Raw genomic sequence first — 18,936 nt, 5'->3', positions numbered from 1 at the left:
CCTACATCCGACACCTCACGGCCTTGTGTGCCCAACCCAGCGGTGCCTAACCAACCCTCTACATCTCAACTTACCCCTTGAAGTGGTGGTCACTCCTGGAAGATCCTTGTCCCCTAGCCTGCAGCGTTGCTTTGTCCCGGAGAAGCTCCATTGAAATCAACAGGGCACCCGACCTCAAAACAGCACCCTGCACCCGGCTGCCCTAGTGCCGCTGAGGGTGCCCCTTTTGTGCTAACCTGGTCCCCAACTTGCCCTGAGCTTAACCCTAGCAGCTTGGCTCCCACAACCCATGGCCTGCTTGCCAGCAGCCACCAACCGGAGTCCCCCTATCCTCCATAGGATAACATTGGGCCTCAACACTCTGCACCCGGCCGAACTAGTGCCACTGGGGGTGCAACAACAGTGTATCACGGACCCTGGGAGACCCCTGAGTCTAACCCCAGAACCCTAACTCCAAAGACCGATTACCTACCTGGAAACAGATAACCTCTTTTTTCTCATAGAATAACACTGACACTTTTTCTCCCAAAAAGTTTCTCTGTGTCGACTTTTGAAAACTACAAATATTCCTTAAAAATCAGCCGATTAACCAAAACGCATTTTCTTAACTGTTTTCAGGAAATGTGCCAGTGCTGAATCTAGGAGTCCAGCACAGAGTAAGAAAAAGTATCGTTAACATAACTTACCTGCTAAGTGAATTTCCTCCCATAGGATAACACTGGTGATTCTATGTGAAAATGTTTTTGTGTCAACTTTTGAAATGCAATAATATTCTTTAAAAATCATACCTCTAACTAAAACGCATTTACTCACCTGTTTTTAGGAGATGTCCCAGGGCTGAATCTAGGATCCAACCCTGTGTTAGTAAAAGTAATCTGAAAAGTAATTAACTGCATTTTACTTAAAAAGCCCATTCATTTGAATGTACTATACCTGCAATGTGTTGCAAACTGCTTACTTAAAAATTTAACCAAAACCAGTACAAGTTACACTGCAATTTTGAACTGTGTTCATACAAGTAATTTACTACTGATTTTTTTATTTTTATGCTTACCTGTACCAGGCTTGCTTGGTTCTGGAAATAAAACAACAGTATATTTTTTATACAAAACAATTGGCCTAGAGTTCAGTTCTTGAGTGTGTGAATTCATTTGCTGACTGAGTGTGTACATCAAATGCTTAACACCTTCCGCCTCCTCACCCACGCACACAAAGCCCTACACGACCAAGGCCCGAGCTACCTCAACAGCCGAGTCAACTTCTACGCTCCCACGCGCCACCTCCGATCAGCCAACCACGCCCTCGCCGCCGTCCCCCGCATCCGAAGAGCGACTACAGGAGGAAGGTCCTTCTCCTACCTGGCCGCCAAGAACTGGAACTCCCTCCCGACCGACCTGCGCCTGACCCAAGACCACCTCTCCTTCAGGAAGAAGCTGAAGACCTGGCTATTCGAGCAGTAGCGGCACCCCCCCCCCCCCCCCCCCCAGCGCCTTGAGACCCTACGGGTATGTAGCGCGCTTTATAAGTGTCATTGATTGATTGATTGAACACTGTCCTCTGATACTGCCTTACTGCTCGACCAAGCTACCACTTTGGAGAGTAAGGTTCTATCTAACTTTAACCTCTGCCAAACCTCTGGAGACCCTTGGACTCTATACACACTGTACCTCACTTTGGTGCAGTATATATATATAGAGCCAGTTTCTTACAAACCTAACCTGTGCAGTGAAGGCTATAGGCAGCCACCAACTTCTTGTGGACATCCATGACTACAAGTCTCAGAATTCAAAGTGAAAAAAGTGGACTAGCACATACATCACGCATGGACATGGGCAACTTGGCACTTATGACATTTCCCTGTCTCCACTGCGTCCGCTGGGGGTTTCAATCAGCTCTCCGCCTGCCTCGGTCGCTTCTACTGGCCACGCTCGCCAAGGGGCTGGGGAGTGGTCTCCAAGGGGCTGGGGAGGTGTCAGGCACATAGCACCAAGTATACGGAGAGCTTGTAAGCTCCCAGCATCCTCTTACTCTAAGGGGCTCTGAAAGCACCATCAAGCTGCAATGGTGCACACCCGTGGTGCCACATTCCCCCGCGTGTACCGTGGTTACAAGCCCGTGCAAGGGCTTTAAATCACAGCACTTCCCCTCTTCTGTGTTTTTCCACCGCGGCCTGCGACTGGCCCTTTAAGAAAGCTAACTAGGAGCGCACCATTCTGACACTCAGAAGGGGTAGATAATAAAGACAGCAAAACAGAAAAGCTATGTATCCTCAGACCACTGAAACCCATCTTTGCTTGCGTAGATCGGAGCACAGATACCAAGCCCTTCAAGGTTGGTCTACTCAATGGGTGTTAATTGTGCCTCTGTTTAACTTTCTCCCCCACAGTCAGCGAAGGTGATGGTACGGTCCGCCTTTAAAAGCCGTTTTCCTAGCAGCGCGCGCCTTAGTGGCCGTGGAGGAGACGGCAACGCGCGGATCTGTGCTCTGGTGGACGTTCGGATGCTCATGACGTCAGGCCTCCCGGCCACGCCCACATCCACTGGAGACGGGGAAAGGAGGAGGAGGATCAGGATCCAGCGCGCGCGGCTGCCCGGCGCGAGACGTCCGCAAGGGGGAGCGCTCGAGCCGCGGTGGCAACGGCCGCCGAGCTGTGACGTCACTATCATCACCTTAGCGTGGCCCAGGTACTTTGAGCGGGAAAGCGGCAGGTGCGTGTGCCGGGCGGACGGCGAGGGAGGGGGCAGCGACAGCGGGACCCTCCCCCTTGACTCCCTCAGACACCCCCCCCCCCCATCCCCGCAGATTAAGGAAGGCAGCCCGGAGAGAGCCCAGTGCCGACCCCCCGGCCGTTGGTGTGCGCGAGGGTCCGTCAGTGGATGCTGAGATGTGAGCCTGTGTGCAGCCCTCGGTGTCGCTTCAGTTTGCATTAATAAGCATCCATTTATGACTACCCAGTAAACGTTTGATGTGATTTATTGTAATTGGTTTTTTTTACTGTATACTTCAAAGCCCCCCAAAATGGTTGATTTTTACATTTATTTTATCACCCTTTACATAAAATATTGGCCAGTTGTCTACCCCACATGAGCAGTCTATTTGGGGCACCTTCATGCCTAAATGTTGGGCACCGGCCTGTCAGATCTCTGCCGCCTCTCTCGGCGCATCACCGGTGCCCTCCCTTGGAGGAGACGGAGCCCTTTTGGGGTGAACGCTGGGTGCCCTAGTGATGAACCCCCAGCTTCTCGTGGACCCCCCAAATACTTCTTCCGGGGGAGCCACAGGTCCTCTTCCTGCCAAGTCACCATCATATTACCCCCACTTGGCCCTCACAAAATAACCATTTCTTTAAATCCATATTCTTAATTTGAACTCCCTCCATGCCCAGGTGACGACGGACTCCTCATTTTTAGATGCCAGAATCTTTCATTGGGGTTAGAAAAAAATGTCTGTTATTTGAATTCAAAGCTTCCCATGGTCCAAACATTTGCAAGGATTATTAGTGAGCTGCTCGACCTGTCGCCATTCAAAAGGTTCGGCTGCCCCTCGTGGGAAGCGCTGCCTTGGTACTTGCACCCTAATTGATGTGCATGGCTGTGTTTGCTAACATGCATGTATAAGCATCAGCGCGTGGGTTATCAAGATTAGCTTTTTGAGCTAACAAATAATGTGCTGTGCTCTTTCCTGTGCCAATGTTTGTTCGTGTAGTTAGGTGGACTTTTCCTAAGGTTTTAACTGAGGGTCTCTGGGGATTAATCCGCACTGTCACTCGTGTCTGTAAATGTCCACGGTTTTACATGGCCTGCTCTCTGTAATGACTATAGACATCGCAGCTTTCCAGTGGCCTTCATTCCCTGTCTTTGCAGAGCACCAAAGCTTTACACTGCCTTTGGTGTGGAAATCCCTGTCGATTTCTTAGGTTTGAAACGGCCGTTTGTCCGTAGGTTGCACTAGGCGTCCGGTGTTTTACATTTGCATTGGTTTGTAAGTCATACATATCCATGGCTTCAGGCAGCCGTGGTTCCATAGGTGGTAAAAGATTAAGTCCAAGAGATCTGTGGTTTGTAAAGTCTGAAGATCTTCATTGCACTTCGTTACTCTACTTGTATGTTGCTAGTTCGTCACTGGGCCTTGGGTTATCGTATATATTCAAGGTTTTAGGCCCCTTTCTATGTTCTGAAGGGGTTTTAATAGATTCCTTATCACTACTGCTTACTCTACTCGTAAGTAGTCTACATACATACCACAATACCTGTTGACTGCTCCAGGTTTATACAAGTGTTTACTACAGTGTCTCGTAGGGCCCAGGTTTTAGGGGAGTGTGCCTCCTCCGTACAGAGGTTGTTTGATCAACATTTTATCATATTGTGTGGGTGTTTTCTACATCAGCAAGTCGCCTCCGGGCGCAGTGATTACCTGGGCAACGCTTTGTGAGTTGCTGTTTCTGCTCTGTGTGTGGTCAAACACCATATTGAACTATTTCTGATTTTTGCTTGGCACCAGCGTTGCTTACTCAGTGGGCGACTTCCACTGCACCCTCTTCTGGGGGGCATTAGCTCATGGTGTATTGCTAATGCCCGGATGTCGGCTGGACATCGATAGGAGTCTGTCATGGACACATTGCACAGTCATCTCCTGCTGCTGCGCAGGGTGACATGGGGACAGTCAGTGCAAGGTTGTCTTCTTCACCACTCTAAAGTCACAAGAACAGTGCACACTGGGCTTCTCACGGCGTCATGGGGAACATTTGATCCTGGACTTCTCTCACTGTGTCATGGGGATATTGTACAGTGGGCTTCTCACTGCTCGCGGCGTCATGGGGAACATTGCATCCTGGACTTCTCACTGCTCGCGGCGTCATGGGGAACATTGCATCCTGGACTTCTCACTGCTTACGGCGTCATGGGGAACATTGCATCCTGGACTTCTCTCACTGTGTCATGGAGATATTGTACAGTAGGCTTCTCACTGCTCGCGGAGTCATGGGGAACATTGCATCCTGGACTTCTCTCACTGTGTCATGGAGATTTTGTACAGTGGGCTACTCACTGCTCGCGGAGTCATGGGGAACATTGCATCCTGGACTTCTCTCACTGTGTCATGGAGATTTTGTACAGTGGGCTTCTCACTGCTCGCGGAGTCATGGGGAACATTGCATCCTGGACTTCTCTCACTGTGTCATGGAGATATTGTACAGTGGGCTTCTCACTGCTCACGGCATCATGGGGAACATTGCATCCTGGACTTTTTACTGCTCACGGTGTCATGATGACATTGCTCACTGGATTTCTCTCACTGTGTCTTGGATATTGTACAGTGGGCTTCTCACTGCTTACGGTGTCATGGGGACGTTGCATGGTACTGCTCAGTGTGTCATGGGAACATTGTACAGTGGGCGTCTTTCACTGCGGTGTCATGGGGAGTGTTCAGTGGACTTTTCTCACTGCTCAGTGTGTTATGGGAACATTTCACTCTGAACTTCTCTCACTGTTCAATGTGTCATGGGGATATTGTAGTGGACTTCTCTCACTGCTCAGTGTCATGGTGTGATTGCGTGGTACTGCTCAGTATGTCTTGGGGAAATTGTACACTGGACTCCTCTCCCTGCTCACGGTGTCATGGGGACATTACGTGTTACTGCTCAGTATGTCTTGGGGAAATTTCTACACTGGACTTCTCTCACTGCTGACAGTGTCATAGGGAACATTGCGTGGTACTGCTCAGTATGTCATGGGGACGTTGTACAGTGGACGGCTTTCACTGCTCACGGTGTCATGGGGACATTGCGTGGTACTGCTCAGTATGTGATGGGGACATTATACACTGGACTTCTCTCACTGCTGACAGTGTCATGGGGAACATTGCCTGGTACTGCTCAGTGTGTCATGGGGACGTTGTACAGTGGACGGCTTTCACTGCTCAGTGTGTCAAGGGGACATTGCACACTGGAATTCTCACTGCTCAGTGTCACGGGGGAGAGCATACAGTGGACTTTTCTTTCTGCTTTCAGTGTGACAGGGAAATTGTACACTGGACTCCTCTCCCTGCTCACGGTGTCATGGGGACATTACGTGTTACTGCTCAGTATGTCTTGGGGAAATTTCTACACTGGACTTCTCTCACTGCTGACAGTGTCATGGGGAACATTGCGTGGTACTGCTCAGTATGTCATGGGGACGTTGTACAGTGGACGGCTTTCACTGCTCAGTGTGTCAAGGGGACATTGCACACTGGAATTCTCACTGCTCAGTGTCACGGGGGAGAGCACACAGTGGACTTTTCTTTCTGCTTTCAGTGTGACAGGGACATTGTACAGTGGACTTCACTCGCTGCTCGTGGTTTGAGGTAGACATAGGCCAATGAATTGCTGGCCCTGGGTGTCGGTGGATGTTGCGGAGAAGGGTACTGTCAAAGTGTTAAGAAGAAGTTGCTCCTGCTAACTGTCTCTGGATATTAGGTGGCGTTGCTTAGATGGTTACTGTCTTCGAGCGTTGAGTGGACACACTTAAAGTTGTCAGTGGGCTTTGGCCGTCACTGCTGTGAGCACTCTGTGTTATGTCGCTGCTTTAAAGAGTTACTCACTGGTCCGGTGGGCATTGTAAACATTGCCTCATAGCTCGCTGTCAGTGCTCGTGGCGGTCACCGGGCAGCGTCTGATGGCTTTCCAAGTCTCCTCCTCTCCAGATTGCTCTGCCCCTCCCTCGTGTTGGTAGCAGTGTGCCAGGCTGTCGGGGCTCAGGTGGCCCTGCTGGATCCGCGGCTCAGCAGAGGGAACCCCACCGACCTGCTCTTTGTGTTTCTCTGAAGCCTCTGCCCGGGCGCAGCTCGAGGCTGGAGACGGCTGAACCTTCTCCTTCCCTTTTAAGGCAAAGCCTCTGCTCCGGTGCATCCGCGCTGGGCACGGAGCCTGTGCTGTGGAGCTCTGCGAGCCTCCCCGTCTCCAACATCCTTGCATGATCGTGTGCTGTTTTCCATAAAAGCAGGGACTTGTGTCTGCCTCCTACAGCCCTGGCCAGGCGCCTCTCCGTGGTTCAGGAGATGCCGTGTTGCTGTGTCTAAGCGCGGTGCTTTGGGCAGCTCGGCCATCCTGAACAATTTGTTATTGTGTTTCATTACAGCGACATAGCACCCAGTGTAACGCACATTATCCGGTTTATTTTCAGTTTAAACTCCAAGAGAAAGGGTCTATCCCCCCCCCCCATACACACCCTCTGAAAACCACAGAGGGAGAGGGCGGTTTCGCCATTGGCGGTCGATTCCCCACTCTTCCTTCCTGTTTCATTGGAGAGCGGCTGCTTGGTGCGGCTCCCTTTCATCCCCGCTGTGCATTTGAATAATAATGATTGTTATTTATTGCGAGTTTACCTTGCTTTTTATTTATCAGCCGCAATGTGACAGTGATGAGGAAGGATAGTAGGCTTGATGGAAGGGAGTCGAGCTGGGCCACCCTTGCCCCTCCCGCCTCCGCAGGCACTGCCATTGCCTCCCGGGTCTTGCATGCTTTATTTATTTGCCCACTCGGCTAATGTGATCTGTCAGTGGCCCAGTGCCTCCTGGCGTGACAGGGAGTCGTTCTTATGGAAACGACCCAGCATGCTAAATCTTCTGCCGTGCATTCGGTGCCATGGAGTATCTTCTATGCCTTGGGAGCAGGGTGCCCCTGGGTCTTCTGGGAGGGTAAGTTAGCCAAGGGTGAACCGTGATGGGAAGCTTCATTTACCCAGACCACCCCTTGCTATTCTCGCTAAAGAGCCCACACGAAGGGATGGATGTTAAGGGGTGGAAAGACACAAAGGTGTCAGCCATGGCTGTTGCCAAGCGATGCACTCTAGGTATTTTTTTTAACTTCTTCCCCCCCCCCCTCCCCAACGGCTACACTTTCTCTCTTTTTCTTCTTCTAATGGATAAGGACCTTATATTTGTTTGATTCCAGATTCTGAAGGTGCGACCTTGCCCATTGGTAGGAGACCCCCCTTCTGTTGCTTTTTTGCCCTTCCTAATAATCTCTTGGATTTTTTTATTTTGGGTTAGAAATCAAAATATTTTTGCAGCATTCCTGCCTTGCATTCCTGCCTTTTCTAAGTTCCTCTCTTTAGACTTGTGCCTCTGTCTTTTCGCTGTTTACCAGATCCTGTTTTATCCAGAGCGCTGTTTATTTTTAAGGGGTTCAGAAGGAGGTATTAGGGGTTGGTGCGGGGGGTTTCTAATTTGCTGTAACTGCAGCTTTTTGAACGCATCTAACAAAAGGCATTTAAATCCCAGTGCTGTGCATCGTGTGATCTAGAAATCCGTCCGCAATTTCCTCTTTTTCAGTGTGTTGTTGCAGCGCAGAAAGCCACAAGGTGCCTTTAGGAAACTCTGCCTCCTCGTTCTCCCTGATTCCAGGCAGATTTGTACAGGCTTAGCCCAAGCCGCTGTTATTTTCGTGATCTGACGCCTGGCATGTATTGTTTTCACCCGTCCCAAGGAGTGCCCAGTAGAACTGCAGCCAGGACCATGCGTCTGGTAATCCTGGCCGAAGCTCCGCTGCCAACGACTTTTCTTCTTCCCCTTGCGCTCCAGAGATAGGAAGTCTTCTATGTTCACTTCTGAACTTAATTTCTCTTTTAATTGTCCTGCCAATGTTGTTGCAGTGCATGCAGAATTTACATGTGGTGATCAGCAAAGTTTTTCCAGGACTTTGTAGGCTGTGAAAGCTAAACATCTCAGAAAGTAATTATTTGAGAGGTGACTTGTCACTACTAAAGGAGCCGGGTGAGGGGGCGGCTACGAAAAATGTGGCCTCTGGGAAGGAGGCCAACCCCACATCCAATCGCAATAGTTGGGCGAAAAAAGATCGTTGCATTCTTCCTTCTATGTGAATGGTGGCGGCCAGGCCTCGAGTATACATTACTCCCACCCTCCTCGTGTCTTCAGGATACATATGAAACCCTTCTGTGCCACCCACCCACTCTTCTGGGCGCAGGATGAATGCCCTGTTGAAAGGCTTCATGTCATGGTTCTGGCTCTGCAGGCTGCATGCTCTGGGATCTCACCTCTGGAAGGTTAAAGCCTGCTGCTTAGTCACTGGGCCCTAGGTAAAGTTACTTGGACTTCTTTCCAGGGTCCCTGATTAAATCCCCCCTCAGGGCACTGTACTCCAGGTGCACTCCCATCAGCTGCTGGGCTCTGGGTGATAGCTTGATGGGTTCTCAGTGAAATCCTTGCTCGATCGCCCTGCTCCAGATCCAGTCCTCCACCTGGTTCCATGTTTAATCCCCGCTTGGTTCCAGGTTCAGTTCCTCACCGGTTCCATGTTTAACCCCCGCTTGGTTCCAGGTTCAGTTCCTCACTGGTTCCATGTTTAACACCCGCTTGGTTCCAGGTTCGCTTTCTCAACCTGGTTCCGTGTTTAACCCCGTTTGGTTCCAATTTCTGTTCCTCACCGGTTCCATATTTAACCCCTGCTTGGTTCCAGGTTGGATTCTCCCACCTGGTACTGTGTTTAACCCCCGCTTGGTTCCAGGTTCGATTTCCCCCCACCTGGTTCTGTGTTTAACCCCTGCTTGGTTCCAGGTTCGATTTCCCCCCACCTGGTTCTGTTTAACCCCCGCTTGGTTCCAGGTTCGATATCCTCCACCTGATTCTGTGTTTAACCCCCGCTTGGTTCCAGGTTCTATATCCCCCACCTGGTTCCATGTTAAACCCCCGCTTGGTTCCAGGTTCGATTCCCCCACCTGGTTCCGTGTTTAACCCCCACTTGGTTCCAGGTTCGATTTCCCCCACCTGGTTCTGTGTTTAACCCCCACTTGGTTCCAGGTTCGATTCCCCCGTCTGCTTCTGTGTTTAACCCCCACTTGGTTCCAGGTTCGATTCCCCCGTCTGCTTCTGTGTTTAACCCCTGCTGGGTTCCAGGTTCGATTTACCCTCTCTGGTTCCGTGTTTAACCTCCGCTTGGCTCCATGTTCAGTTCCTCACCGTTTCCATGTTTAACCCCTGCTTGGCTCCAGGTTGGATTCTCCCACCTGGTTCCGTGTTTAACCCCAGCTTGGTTCTAGGTTCGGTTCCCCCACCTGGTTCCGTGTTTAACCCCTTCTTGGCTCCAGGTCCTCACCAGTTCCATGTATAACCCCCGCTTGGTTCCAGGATTGGTTCCCCACCTGGTTCTGTTTGGTTCCTGGTTCGATTCCCCCACCTGGTTCTGTGTTTAACCCCCTCTTGGCTCCAGGTTCAGTTTCCCTCACCTGGTTCCGTGTTTAACCCCTGCTTGGTTCCAGGTTTGATTCCCCCGTCTGGTTCTGTTTAACCCCTACTTGGCTCCAGGTTCAGTGCCCCCACCTAGTTCTTTATTTGGTTCCAGGTTCGATTCCCACACCTAGTTCTGTGGTTAACCCCCGCTTGGCTCCAGGTTCAGTTCCCCCACCAGTTCCATGTTAAACCCCCGCTTGGTTCTAGGTTCAGTTCCTCGCCGGTTCCATGTTAAACCCCCGCTTGGTTCCAGGTTCAGTTCCTCGCCGGTTCCATGTTAAACCCCCGCTTGGTTCCAGGTTCAGTTCCATGTTAAACCCCCGCTTGGTTCCAGGTTCAGTTCCTCGCCGGTTCCATGTTAAACCCCCGCTTGGTTCCAGGTTCAGTTCCATGTTAAACCCCCGCTTGGTTCCAGGTTCAGTTCCTCGCCGGTTCCATGTTTAACCCCCACTTGGCTCCCGGTTCGATTCCCCCACGTTGCTTGCAGGGTACCTGTTTTAATCCCTCGACTGGCTGGATCGTCCATGTTCATCCCCCGCCCAGTCTCTTGATTCCAGGCCCCCTGTGGACTCGAGGCTCCGTTCCCACCGCTCCCCTCCGAGCTCCAGAGTAAGCTCTCCTGTGGGGTGCAGGGCCCCCCGGGTCTAATGCTCTGGCAGGTGTCGGACGGACCCCTGGTTCAATCCCTCGCTTGCCTGCCGTTCAGACACCACAGCCACGAGTGTGCAGGTGTAGCCCCCCTCGGGTCCGTGGGCTCCAGGTTAAATTACCGAGCTCTCCCTGAGCCCTGCTTGAGTTTCGCGGCTCGATGTCGGGGCGCCGGGTTCAGCCACTCCACACAAGGCCGCTGCTCGCTCTCCGGCTCCAGGTTAAACCCTCGCTCGTCCCGGACGCCCCGGGTTAACTCCGTCTCCCGCAACCCTCCCCCCGCCCCCCCACCTTCTCCGTGCTCGACACGACGATCTCTTAATGAGGACGGTCTCTTTGATGTGTGTGTGTGTAAAGTCGTGGGAGACAGCCCCACTCCACGCTAATTACAGGGCTCTCCGCCTGAGCACGCCTCCTTCGCCCTGCCTGCTCGGATGCAGCAGAAAGGGCTTCTGATTGCATTAGGCAGCGGATAATTGCTCTCGGCGCACAACGCCGTGCCCAAAATGATCCCCCGGCTCGTGTCAAGGGGCCACGCTTCCAAGAGCGAGCCTGCTCTGTGCGTCCGTGCCATAGCGCTGTCCAGCCGTCCTCCTGATGCTTGACACCAGTGCCCCTGATTGCAGGGACGTGGCGCGCCTTGGTCTGGGTGGCATGTGGTGAGATCTTGGTTTGTGGCACGAGGGACTGCAGATGTGGACACTCGTTATACTGCATCTCAGAAAAAGCTGCGGAAGACAAATAGTTAGGGTGACGTGCGACTAAACCTTTCTCAGCGTAATAGTCGGGGACTGAATACCACGAAATGCACTTCGTTGTATTCAGTTGGACTCAAAGTCCCTCTGTCAACTGCTGTCAGTCGTTTCCATGCACCCCCACCTAAGCTGGTGGTGGTGACAAGTGGTAGCATCCGTGACCGCCCGCCCCTGCCAGGAAGCGGCTGGTGAAGGCAGTGGTGGCTTCCCTGGTGTGCCGGGCAAGCCATCCAGATCCTGTTCCAAGAACGGGAGAGGGGTTCTTGGCAGGTGGGGGTGCATTCTGCTTGGGGATGATGAAGCTTTACGGAGATGCTTTGGGTTACACGCAGCAGATCCGAAGTTTGTGATCCAGGGCAGCGGGCTCTTGCTGGGAGTTTGTGATCCAGGGCAGCGGGCTCTTGCTGAGAGTTTGTGATCCAGGGCAGCGGGCTCTTGCTGAGAGTTTGTGATCCAGGGCAGCGGGCTCTTGCTGGGCGTTTGTGATCCAGGGCAGCGGGCTCTTGCTGAGAGGTTGGGATCCAGGGCAGTGCGCTCTTGCTGAGAGGTTGTGATCCAGGGCAGCGGGCTCTTGCTGGGAGGTTGTGATCCAGGGCAGTGGGCTCTTGCTGGGAGGTTGTGATCCAGGGCAGTGGGCTCTTAACCGGGAGTTTGGGATCCAGGGCAGCGGGCTCTTGCTGGGAGGTTGTGATCCAGGGCAGTGGGTTCTTGCTGGGAGTTTGGGATCCAGGGCAGTGCGCTCTTGCTGGGAGGTAGTAATCCAGGGCAGTGTGCTCTTGTGGGAGTTTGTGATCCAGGGCAGCGGGCTCTTGCTGGGAGTTTGTGATCCAGGGCAGTGGGCTCTTGGTGGGAGTTTGTGATCCAGGGCAGCGGGCTCTTGCTGGGAGGTTGTGATCCAGGGCAGTGCGCTCTTGCTGGGAGGTAGTAATCCAGGGCAGTGTGCTCTTGTGGGAGTTTGTGATCCAGGGCAGCGGGCTCTTGCTGGGAGTTTGTGATCCAGGGCAGTGGGCTCTTGGTGGGAGTTTGTGATCCAGGGCAGCGGGCTCTTGCTGGGAGGTTGTGATCCAGGGCAGCGGGCTCTTGCTGGGAGGTTGGGATCCAGGGCAGCGGGCTCTTGGTGGGAGTTTGTGATCCAGGGCAGTGGGCTCTTGCTGGGAGGTAGTGATCCAGGGCAGTGTGCTCTTGCTGGGAGTTTGGGATCCAGGGCAGTGGGTTCTTGCTGGGAGTTTGGGATCCAGGGCAGTGCGCTCTTGTGGGAGTTTGTGATCCAGGGCAGCGGGCTCTTGCTGGGAGTTTGGGATCCAGGGAGGGCGCTCTTGCTGGGAGTTTGTGATCCAGGGCAGCGGGCTCTTGCTGGGAGGTAGTGATCCAGGGCAGTGTGCTCTTGCTGGGAGTCTGGGATCCAGGGCAGTGGGTTCTTGCTGGGAGTTTGGGATCCAGGGCAGTGGGCTCTTGCTGGGAGGTAGTAATCCAGGGCAGTGGGCTCTTGCTGGGAGTTTGTGATCCAGGGCAGCGGGCTCTTGCTGGGAGTTTGTGATCCAGGGCAGCGGGCTCTTGCTGGGAGGTTGTGATCCAGGGCAGCGGGCTCTTGCTGGGAGGTTGTGATCCAGGGCAGCGGGCTCTTCCTGGGAGTTTGTGATCCAGGGCAGCGGGCTCTTGGTGAGAGTTTGTGATCCAGGGCAGCGGGCTCTTGCTGGGAGTTTGTGATCCAGGGCAGCGGGCTCTTGGTGGGAGTTTGTGATCCAGGGCAGCGGGCTCTTGCTGGGAGGTTGTGATCCAGGGCAGTGGGCTCTTGGTGGGAGTTTGTGATCCAGGGCAGTGGACTCTTGGTGGGAGTTTGTGATCCAGGGCAGCGGGCTCTTGTTGGGAGGTTGTGATCCAGGGCAGCGGGCTCTTGTTGGGAGGTTGTGATCCAGGGCAGCGGGCTCTTGCTGGGAGGTTGTGATCCAGGGCGGTGCGCTCTTGCTGGTAGCTTGTGATCCAGGGCAGCGGGCTCTAGGTGGGAGGTTGTGATCCAGGGCAGTGGGCTCTTGCTGGGAGGTTGTGATCCAGGGCAGCAGGCTCTAGGTGGGAGGTTGTGATCCAGGGCAGTGGGCTCTTGGTGGGAGTTTGGGATCCAGGGCAGTGCGCTCTTGCTGGGAGGTAGTAATCCAGGGCAGTGTGCTCTTGCTGGGAGTTTGTGATCCAGGGCAGCGGGCTCTTGCTGGGAGGTTGTGATCCAGGGCAGCGGGCTCTAGCTGGGAGTTTGTGATCCAGGGCAGCGGGCTCTTGCTGGGAGGTAGTGATCCAGGGCAGCGGCCTCTTGCTGGGAGGTTGTGATCCAGGGCGGTGCGCTCTTGCTGGGAGGTTGTGATCCAGGGCAGCGGGCTCTTGCTGGGAGGTAGTGATCCAGGGCAGCGGGCTCTTGCTGGGAGGTTGTGATCCAGGGCGGTGCGCTCTTGCTGGGAGGTTGTGATCCAGGGCGGTGCGCTCTTGTTGGGAGGTTGTGATCCAGGGCAGCGGGCTCTAGGTGGGAGGTTGTGATCCAGGGCAGCGGGCTCTTGTTGGGAGGTTGTGATCCAGGGCAGCGGGCTCTAGCTGGGAGGTTGTGATCCAGGGCAGTGGGCTCTAGGTGGGAGGTTGTGATCCAGGGCAGTGGGCTCTTGGTGGGAGTTTGGGATCCAGGGCAGTGCGCTCTTGCTGGGAGGTAGTGATCCAGGGCAGCGGGCTCTTGCTGGGAGGTTGTGATCCAGGGCGGTGCGCTCTTGCTGGGAGGTTGTGATCCAGGGCGGTGCGCTCTTGTTGGGAGGTTGTGATCCAGGGCAGCGGGCTCTAGGTGGGAGGTTGTGATCCAGGGCAGCGGGCTCTTGTTGGGAGGTTGTGATCCAGGGCAGCGGGCTCTTGTTGGGAGGTTGTGATCCAGGGCAGCGGGCTCTTGTTGGGAGGTTGTGATCCAGGGCAGCGGGCTCTTGCTGGGAGGTAGTGATCCAGGGCAGTGGGCTCTTGCTGGTAGCTTGTGATCCAGGGCAGCGGGCTCTAGGTGGGAGGTTGTGATCCAGGGCAGTGGGCTCTTGCTGGGAGGTTGTGATCCAGGGCAGCAGGCTCTAGGTGGGAGGTTGTGATCCAGGGCAGTGGGCTCTTGGTGGGAGTTTGGGATCCAGGGCAGTGCGCTCTTGCTGGGAGGTAGTAATCCAGGGCAGTGTGCTCTTGCTGGGAGTTTGTGATCCAGGGCAGTGGGCTCTTGGTGGGAGTTTGGGATCCAGGGCAGTGCGCTCTTGGTGGGAGGTTGTGATCCAGGGCAGCGGGCTCTAGGTGGGAGGTTGTGATCCAGGGCAGTGTGCTCTTGCTGGGAGTTTGTGATCCAGGGCAGTGTGCTCTTGCTGGGAGTTTGGGATCCAGGGCAGTGCGCTCTTGCTGGGAGTTTGGGATCCAGGGCGATGTGCTCTTGCTGGGAGGTTGTGATCCAGGGCAGCGGGCTCTAGGTGGGAGGTTGTGATCCAGGGCAGTGGGCTCTAGGTGGGAGGTTGTGATCCAGGGCAGTGGGCTCTTGGTGGGAGTTTGGGATCCAGGGCAGTGCGCTCTTGCTGGGAGGTAGTAATCCAGGGCAGTGTGCTCTTGCTGGGAGTTTGTGATCCAGGGCAGTGGGCTCTTGCTGGGAGAGGCTTTTGTGATTACCTGCTGCAGTTCGGTTTACCAAGGACTCTTTCCTCTTGCCTTGCAGTCACTAGAGGATTTGAATCCTTTTGGACACGATCCATCTTGGAGTGTATTGTTGCATATGCCGGCAATCCTGTGTTTGCTCTAACCGTAGAAGACTTTCCAGCCAGTGACCCCTCTTAGGGAGTCTAGGGCTCAGTGTAAGTCAGAAATTCAGAATCTGTGCTGTTCTGGGGCTTCACACTGGCGGGAGAAACAAGGACACGGAGGCTCGGCTAGAGCCGCGGAGTCCCAGCCGCCGAGGCGGAGCTTAGCAATGACGTCAAGGTTCATGGCGCCTAAGCATTTTTAATAACGTGAACTGCAAAACAATATATAAAAAAGTCAGAAACCGGCATTCATCTGAGAAATATACAAATGATGAAATATTCTATTTAAATCACAAACCAATCTAAAAATTCTAGACTTAAATGTTATTTGGAAGGCTGGAGCTTTTCTAAATTCAATTGAGGTTACTCGCCATCCACAATGTATACAGTTTGTTCACTTGCACTGCTTCTATGAATCAATCTGAGGCTACCAACTTCATTTTCTTTTTTTCATATATAATCTTTATTACACATTTTTTAAAATTTCTTCCCTTCCCCCCCACCCCACTTAGGCATTGCATTTCATTATATATACATAAATCACGAATTGAAATATCACATATATTTCATAAGTCAAATATGTTACAATATCAAAACAAAAGGAAAAAAAATTGATTAATCTTGCGCAATTGGTTTCATAGAAGCTATAGATTATCTAGTATATTCAAGCCATTTCACAGAATATTTATTTACATAATTAAGGCCACAACGCATCAAATCTGCACTCTCTTAATTTTGCATCCATTGTCGCAGGGTCTCCCATATTTCCAACCCCTTTTTCCTCTTATTCCATCCCTTCCTTCTATATATTGCTACCTCTAGGCTGCATGAGGCTAACAGTCTTGCTCGAAATTGTTGGAATACTGGTGGATTTGGGTCTAGCCAAGCGGAGGCCATTCATATTTTAAATATTGCCATTGATATAAAGATCAATCCTTGTATATTGGTTGGTTGAATGTCTCCATCTATACCCAACATAATTTCTCCCGTGGTGATTTCTATTCTTGTATTGCAAATTTCGGATAAAAAGTTAGATATGTCTCTTATTACTTCTTGAAGCATATTGCATTCTGCAAATATATGTACTATGTCAGCTTCGTATAAAGCACACCGCGGACATTGTTCCCTTACCAGAACCCCATTTGGCAATTTTATTAGGTGTATAATACAATTAAAAAAATGTTTTGTAATATTGGGTTTGCAGCCTAGCAGACATTAATATAGACTGTGATAGTTCATACGATCTGAAACAAGATTCTTCCGTTATCCCTAGTTTGTCTTGCCATTTTGATGAGAATTTATTCTTATCATCCAGAAGTATAGTGATCATACTATCATAGATTTCACCAATCTTGCTTAATTTATTCTTATATATAATTTCGATAGTTTGAACTTTCTGGAATTTAGAACTGCCCCCTCCTTTCCTAGTCAAAAAGTCCCTGATTTGTAGGAATTTAAAGAAGTCCCGATGTTATAGTGTATATTAATTTCTTAATTCTTTGAATGATTTTAATCCAGCTCTAGTATAAAACCAGCCAAGTTGAAAAATCCCTTCATTTATCCATCTATTCATACATATATTGTTAAATATTCCCGGAAGATTAATGTTTTTAGATAAGACTGTATTGTAAGAAAATCTTCCAATTCCTAGAAGTTTACGTACGTTCTTCCATGCTGTATGTATACCCACCAGGATTTTAAAGCGTTTTTTTTAAAAATAACAAATCATATGTATGTCGCCATAAATACCCATTAGCTTCACTACCCAAGATGAGCTCTTGTGGTGTTGGAATGTCCCAATCTAGTCTACTATTGTTACTCGGGGTCATTAAAACCCTACAATATTTCAAAATCGTAGCCCACCAATACATTTTAAGATTGGGAAAGGCCATACCACCTCTACCAACTTCATTTTCAATTGTGCGTTTTGCTTCTTTATATAGAATTTATTAATCGGTTAATATTAATTTTCTAATTATTTTTGGACCCTTTGAGTAGGCTTTGCGGACCCGCTTGGGTCCCTGGACCACAGGTTAAGGACCATTGCAATAGGGCATTCTTGAGGTTGCGGGTATAGATGTGGAACTGCCTTCAGTGGTAAGAAGATTTTAGGTGCCAAGGCTTGATGTCAGTCATTCTGGCCCGAGAGAGAATCTAGCTATTCTCTTTGATACAAAACAGAAAAATATTATAAGCCAGAAGGGCAGTGTCCAGAACTGCAACATCTGAAAGGCTCAGCTAGCACTTTTGTTAAGAGTTGGAGGTACCCAAGGATGGTTTAGTGTCTCCACAGCTGTTAAAAACGTTTACAAACTGAGGCGGAGGGATGCTAATATAACTTGAGTCTTCAAAAGTTCTGCCTCCCTAGAGCGCTTCGCCTCTCCCCCTTCTCCTTTCCTTATCCCACTGATCGGTTAGGCATCACAACTTTAAACCATAAAGTACCTCTATTTCTTGATCCCACTTGTTTCTAGTTTATCCTCTCTGGGTGCGCTTGGCGCTGTACTGAGCTTACGGTGTATGTTTTACCTCTCTTGGCATGCCTGGTGATGTCCTGAGGTTAGGGAGTTTTTCCTCCTCTCTGAGGTTGAAGGGTTTGTTTTCCCTCTTTGGTTGCACTTGGTGGTGTACTTGACTTGAAATGTGTGTTTCTTCCTCTCTGGGTGTACCTGGTTGTCTCTGGAGGAGCCAGTAGTTGCTTTCCCCTCCCTATTGGTATACTAGGATGATGGTGTATGTTTTCTGCTCTGGGTGTTGGTGCTGCCCTATGGCTGAAGGGTTTTGTTAGAAGGTGGTTCTGACACTATGGGCCGCCCAGATTTTTTGCTTTTTGAGCACCTTATTGTTGAGCTTTTACTGTGGGGGAGCTTCATAAGTTGGGACTCACCCACAGTGAACTCAGGATGGAAGAGACATGCCAGGGAAACTCAGTGTGTTTTACTTCCTTATTCCCCTATGGGAATGTGGAGCCAGGGGCTAGATTAACTTTAATTAGGCCTACAGATTCCAGACACGCACTTAAGTCCAATGTAGCAAATGTGAAAAAGAAGTATTCTGCAGAGTCCAAAGTCATATTTGTACTGCTTTTGGGTCATCCAGAACTGTCATATTCCTCTGAGCCAGCCACTGAGCCAGCCAGGACCAGACCCAGGCTGAGGGCTGACCTCAGCTGGATGGATTGATAACCTTTCTTCCACAAGCTAGGGCCTCCTCTCCACGAAGACAAGATGGGAGGGGCTACAGTCTCATCAATTAGCAGCTGTCACTGGGTGCCAGGCATCAGGCTGCACCCGGGCAGGAAAGTGATGTCGCTGTTTGATAGGACCAACAGGGACTTCCTGCCAGCCCCCTACTCAACTTTTAAAAAGTGCTTGCACAGGAAGAGAAGCTCTCTCTGGGGTGTGGTCTGCTGAGGGTGAAGGTGCTGGAGCCTGGCACAATGGGCAGTTGGAAGGAGAGACCCCCTGACTGCCCCCAGGACCCTATCAGCACCAGAAGAAGAGCCCAGGACTGGTGCACAGAA

The 18,936-nt window shown here is 51.4% G+C and overlaps 1 protein-coding gene across 3 annotated transcripts in view; it reads left to right on the top strand.

Moving 5' to 3' along the window:
• Positions 1–2,446: 2,446 nt before the first annotated feature.
• Positions 2,447–18,936, top strand: part of PLXNA3 (plexin A3) — an 845,431-nt gene continuing 828,941 nt past the window's right edge. Inside the window, exon 1 of one of the 3 annotated variants that reach the window (XM_085629709.1) lies at positions 2,447–2,685. The gene's annotated coding sequence lies outside the window, so the exon portion shown is untranslated. The other 2 variants (XM_085629711.1, XM_085629710.1) reach the window with 2 other exon arrangements.

This window comes from Triturus cristatus, chromosome 10 (genome assembly GCF_964204655.1).
Source record: "Triturus cristatus chromosome 10, aTriCri1.1, whole genome shotgun sequence".
Classification (NCBI taxonomy): Eukaryota; Metazoa; Chordata; class Amphibia; order Caudata; family Salamandridae; genus Triturus; species Triturus cristatus.
This window is presented reverse-complemented; position numbering and strand designations above follow the sequence as displayed.